The sequence below is a fragment of the Triticum aestivum genome, chromosome 1A (assembly GCF_018294505.1).
Source record: "Triticum aestivum cultivar Chinese Spring chromosome 1A, IWGSC CS RefSeq v2.1, whole genome shotgun sequence".
In the NCBI taxonomy this organism is placed as follows: domain Eukaryota; kingdom Viridiplantae; phylum Streptophyta; class Magnoliopsida; order Poales; family Poaceae; genus Triticum; species Triticum aestivum.
Genome location: NC_057794.1, coordinates 278,126,095 through 278,131,867, shown reverse-complemented (window position 1 = coordinate 278,131,867; position 5,773 = coordinate 278,126,095). Strand labels below are relative to the sequence as shown.

General features: G+C 38.1%; 1 long non-coding RNA gene across 1 annotated transcript; it reads left to right on the top strand.

The window, feature by feature from the left end:
- Positions 1-409: 409 nt before the first annotated feature.
- Positions 410-3,484, top strand: LOC123118888 (uncharacterized). Its single transcript, XR_006458347.1, has 3 exons — positions 410-992; positions 1,129-1,200; positions 1,943-3,484. It is a non-coding gene; the product is annotated as an uncharacterized lncRNA (long non-coding RNA).
- Positions 3,485-5,773: the final 2,289 nt, after the last annotated feature.

Genomic DNA, 5,773 nt, shown 5'->3' with positions numbered 1-5,773 from the left:
GGTTTATTCAATCCTAAGGATGCTAATAAGGTACGCAAGCTCTAGTGATCCATCTATGGAGTGGTGCAACCATCTCGGAGTTGGAATACACGTTTTGATGAGGTGACAAAGTTTTTGGTTCTATACAAACTTACGAAGAAGCTCGTATTTACAAGAAAGTGTGGGGGCGGGGGGCTTTGTAGCCTTTCTAATACTGTATGTGTATGACATATTATTGATTGGAAATCTATCTATCTATCTATACCTATACTAATTCTGGACTCTCAAAAAAATTCCATGTTAATTAGATTTTACGAGTTGTTAATCCGATGGGACTGAGTTATTATGATGGAGATCAACCCATATAACCCTAGGTAAAATCTCCATGCTAACCCATTGGATCTGCGTGTTCTGTATCTATAGTCGTCGAAATAAATCTCTCATGGAGTCCCGGAGAAACTATTCCTCCTTCTGCCCATTGCCCTATCTTCCTCCTACGCCTCCTCCACCATTCCTCTTCTACCGCCTCTCCATGCCCTAGAGACTCCCATCCTAAATGTCAACTTTTCATCTATGCTGCAGTCCAATCTCTCCTCAACCCCTTCCTCCAACCTTTGGATCTCTTCTTTTTTTCAAGTTTTCAATTCCAGGTTGGTTCATGCATTAGATTGCGGAGGTCCAAGCACGACAGTTTGAAGAAAGGAGGCTGCCATTGATACTTGAGGCTGCCAATCTAGGAAATTATGTGGGTCTGGTGGCAAGTTCATCTCCCATTAATCCTTTACCTCCCCACAGGTAAGTAACTCCGCATCGTAAATCCCTCCTGGTCTCCTCTCTAGCCATTGAATTCATCACCGAACCATTAATAAGTTAGATTGATCCACAGTGTCTCATCAAGAAAACCAGATTTTTCCATGTCTATCTTTAGCACTTCTCTATTTCGGATTGTAAGTTGTAGGGAGTGGAGGAGAACCAGCTAGGGTGGTCTGCATCGCCTAAATTGGCATACTGCAGTAAGTTTGTGTTATACATCAACTATCCATGAGCCAGTTTGCATTGATTTTTTTGGCATACTGCAGTAAGTTTGTGTTATACATCAACTATCCATGAGCCAGTTTACATTGATTTTTTATATGAATCTTTATACAGATGTATTTCCATGCGACCCTTGGTTAGACAACACAATTAGTTGACGATTCCTATGGAGAGAATTTGGACGTGGTATGTTATTTCTTTAGAGTAGTGCTAAATGCTAGATTATATGCATGGTAGCGTGGTATATATATTTCTAATAATTTTGTGTTCCATCCAGGATGTCAAAATGACTTCTAATATAGTGTATAATCTTACTTTGGCAGATCTGTAGGTAGATTTCCAATTTTTTGGCCATGCAAAAGTTATCCTAGATGTATGGCGTACTTGAGTATACGGATTCCTGTTTACTACACATACATTTATTGTGTTTGAAAAGGGATGCAGATCCATTTTTTTAGTTTTGAACACCCATACGAAATTTCCCTGCAAATGTAACCACGAGGTGTACATTTTCTAAGTTCATTTCAGTAGTATGATCTTAGAAAATATGATAATATGTTTTCAGCCAAGATATAAGAGTGCCCTTTTAGTGATTTCCATATTTAAAGCAGTGAGGTATATACATTGATAATGATCCAAATATTATCAACCAAATATGGTTTATGAATTTAAAAGATTTGTGTGTTCCATTGTTTGCAGCAGAATGTTTAGAGTAGATGCGTGACACTATATTGACTTCTTCAAATAGTACTCTAGATTAGGAACTGTAAAAAAATGTGTGAGCAAACTTAAGCTCTACCGTACTATTTGTAAGTAGATTGAAAATGGGATGTATTATCTTTATCTAGAAATTTTAAATGATTTAACTGCCTCCAATTTCATTATGGTCGCGTTATTGATCACATTGTGACTGCTCCTGCTATTGCAGGATCGGCTTGAAATTTGGCTTCTGTCAATATGGAATTGATTCGCCTCTCCATAGGTTCCTACCTCTCTGATTTCATCTACCCTGTTGCCACATAATTAAATCATTTGTTTTGGGGGAAATCGCTGTATACATCCATTGTTTCTCTGTACAATGCACATGCTCTTATATTTATTTTATGATTGATTCTTCCATCACTTTCTTGTTATGCTTGGATAACTAGAGTATATTAATTTTAAATTATCCAGTCTTCTGTATGTTCACTTGCATAGATGGATTAATCCGGAACCTTAACTGAAGACTGAAAGTAACATGTATACTTTCCTAGGAAGATTAATCTGTGTGAACTTTTAACTTGAGTTTCAAAGAAGTTCTGACAACAATGTAGTACTGTGACAAAAACACATTTTTAATCACACATTTAGATGATGGCGACATTATCTTTTTGCTTGAACTTTTAACTAGAGTTCCGAAGAGGTTCTGACTGATCTAGCATCTTTGTGTTTTTACTGAACTAAAATAATGTACTACGGTGACAATAAACACACTTTTAATCGAACATTTTAGGTGATGGCGACATTATATTTTCTCTGAATTCTGCATGCATGTTTCCTATTGAAATAGTAACTGAAATTCATGAGTATGCAATGATTTCTACCCTACAGCATGAGTAATATACTCCGAGTTACTATTTCAGTTAAGTAACCACTATTTTATTTTCTGTGTGTAATTGACATGTACGTATGTTTTTACTCTGTCTGAACCATCCATCTCCACATTACCAGCCTAGGGTTCCAACTTAGCAATCTATAGGTATCCAAGTATTGTCCAATATATAAACATGAGATCCTCTCATAGATCGTCATCTTCGCTGATTGTGACCGAGCGTGTGTGTGTGTGGCCATGTGCAACCTTTATCTTGGCTTGAGCTTCCGTTCCCTTTCTGCGATACAATTGATGCTACCTCTCTTCTCTATGTATCTGTTGGTGCAGGTCTCTTTAGGTGCTGAGTGACATTCTCAACAATTGTTCTGTCAAAATGACAAATCGGCTGAACTGTATTTCTTATGTGTGTGTTACTAAGTACTAGCTATGATTATTTTCTTTCTAGGGTTGGCAATTTTCTAAGCATTAGGATTTCTAAGACGTTGAGGTCTTCGACAATTAATTAGCCTTCGTATCACCTAGGTAATTCTCGCTAGATCTCCTTAATTTCTAACTAAATATAGATATATTGACAGTAAGGTTGTTGCAGTAAATAGTTGGATAATGCTTTCACATGTTCTATTTTAATGTCTGTTTAAATCAGTGTTGAATGCTCACATCATCAGTTACTTTTGCATATGAATTGTTACAATAAGATGTATATTGGTTCTTCAATGTTTCCAGGTAGAAGATGATTTAAAATATAGACATCTGAGCTGCTTATTACAATGATAGGGGATTCCCATACTGGATTACATTAGTCAGACCAAGCACTGCTTGGAAAAAATTAGCATCGCATGATCAAGAGTAAAGTAGAGAAGAGCCATGTTTTTATATATACAGCCGGTCTATTCTGCTAATATTAGCAGAATAACTATTCTGATAACACTTCTGTACTGCACGCTCAACGCGACAGCACTGCACTTTCAGTAGCAGTGGTACTGCAATACAAAGACTAGTGAACTTCGTGTCGGGAAGAACCGCATGCAGTGTTTTTTTGATACCTTTTTCGCTCTGGTTTTTTAACCGTTTATTGGAACGGGACGTGTAATATACTGTTGAGAAGCTATCGATTTGGCGCAACTTCACCATGTTGAACACTTTTCGAGATTCCTCATGGTTTAAGAGCAGTTTTGAAAACGGTGCGACGCACGGCGAGTGGCACAGAGCGTTTTCCGCGTTTTTTCTAAACTGCTCATCAGAATGCAGCAAATGATAGACAGTTGGAAAGATATCATCGAGGCGCATCTTTTTCATATCTATTATTTTCTCTAATTCGTTATGGTTTAAAAGCAGTTTTAAATTTAGCAAATCGCGGAATTCTGTTTTTTTTTAATTTTCGTATTGTTTTCGCTCCAGTTTTTGAACCGTTTATCGAAATGAGGCGTGTGATACGTCGTTGGAAAGCTATGGACGAGGTGCAACTTCTATTTGTTGAAATGATTTTGAGATTCTTTGTGGTTTTTAGTTAATTTTGAAAATTGTGCGGCTGGCGACGAGAGACAACGGCCGTTTTTCATGAATTTTTTACGAACCACTGGTCAAAATGATTCAAACGTTACGCTGCTAGAGAGATATCGTCGAGACGCAACATTTTCATGTAGAACACTCTCTTTAATTCCTTACGGTTTAAGAGCAATTTTGAAAATACGAAAACACGGACACTCTATTTTTTGCGACACCAAAATCGACGAGTGAACCGCATCAGACACATGGACGCACTGCTTCAAACTGAGAACCACACTGCATTGGACGGGCAAGCGAGCTGCATGGTTCTTGTACTCTTTTTCTAAAAAAAATATGAATGATTTCTTTTTTTACGAATGAGAGTGCACCGCAGAGATGAGGCCAAGTGAACCACATCAAGAGGGAAAGTAAAACGCAACACGAGTCTAAGTGAAACGTTGAACCATATCATTTTTTGCGGTTTTTTTAACTTTTTTTTATAAATGCATCCGAGCTGCATGGTGAGAGCTAGTGAGCTTCATCTTTTTTGGTCATATTTCTTTTTTATTTACCCTATTTTTTGTTTTTTCTAATTTCCATTTGATTAACCTGTTTGGATGAGGGAGGAGTGTAAACTACATGTTGTTTATTCGAAAAGAGCCAAAGCGTACTTCATGAATTGGGAAACATCTTTTCTTTTTATCAGAAGTGGACTGTGGAGTCCCTCGAAGTGCACTGCATTGTAGTTTCCTTTTTCCAGCTATTTTGCCAAAGTGGGCAACTTTTGCAATTAACACAGTGAACCGCATCAGACAGAAAATGGCACTGCTTTAGACTAAAAACGCACTGCATTAAGCAGGCAATTGAAACATAACATTTTTTGCATGTCCCATTGGGCGTAAGTCAACCGCTAACTACCGAAAGTGAGCAGTAACACTCTCAAAAGTGAATGGCATTACTTTTTGTTGTCAATGGGAATTGGGTAGTGTTTGTAGCGTGAGTGAACTCCTAGAGTTCAAAGTATACTGAATATATCAAGCGAACCCCCACGCATATAAAAAGTGCACTGCATTTTTACTTTAATTTTTTAGCCATCATTTTTTATCAATACATTTTATTTCTTTCGTAATCTGAACCTCAACAAGTTCTCTGAACTACGAGCGCGGCCAGAGTAGACCTCATCACGGGGACTGCACAACTAATTGCAAAATTACAAGGGTGACGCACAAGTAAACTGCCCATACCAATAGAAATGTTGTTTTTTCTATTTTTTCACTCATACGTCGGATGGAACGAACTTTATCTAAAATGTGTACTTGTCACGAAGGTTTCTTTCTATTTTTCTACAACTTCAGTTCAGTTCACTTACAAATAAAATGAACTTTCTTGAACCAAATAATGAAGCTTCTTTGCAAGCACATACGCACCACACCTTACAATCTTTTACAATATGAAAAGGCATAAAATGGAGTAAGTTGATGTAGACGCAACAGAGGCATCTGACAAAACCAGGGAGCTGCAAGCAATGCGTCGACAAGCTGCACTAGCACACCGCACACACAAGGGGAGCTGCACACGCACACGCACGTGAGCTGCACACCATGAGTCACTGCGGCCATGAACTGCACATGGATCAAGGTGACCCGCATCTAGCTAGTGGAGGACGCCGCGAACTGCACATCT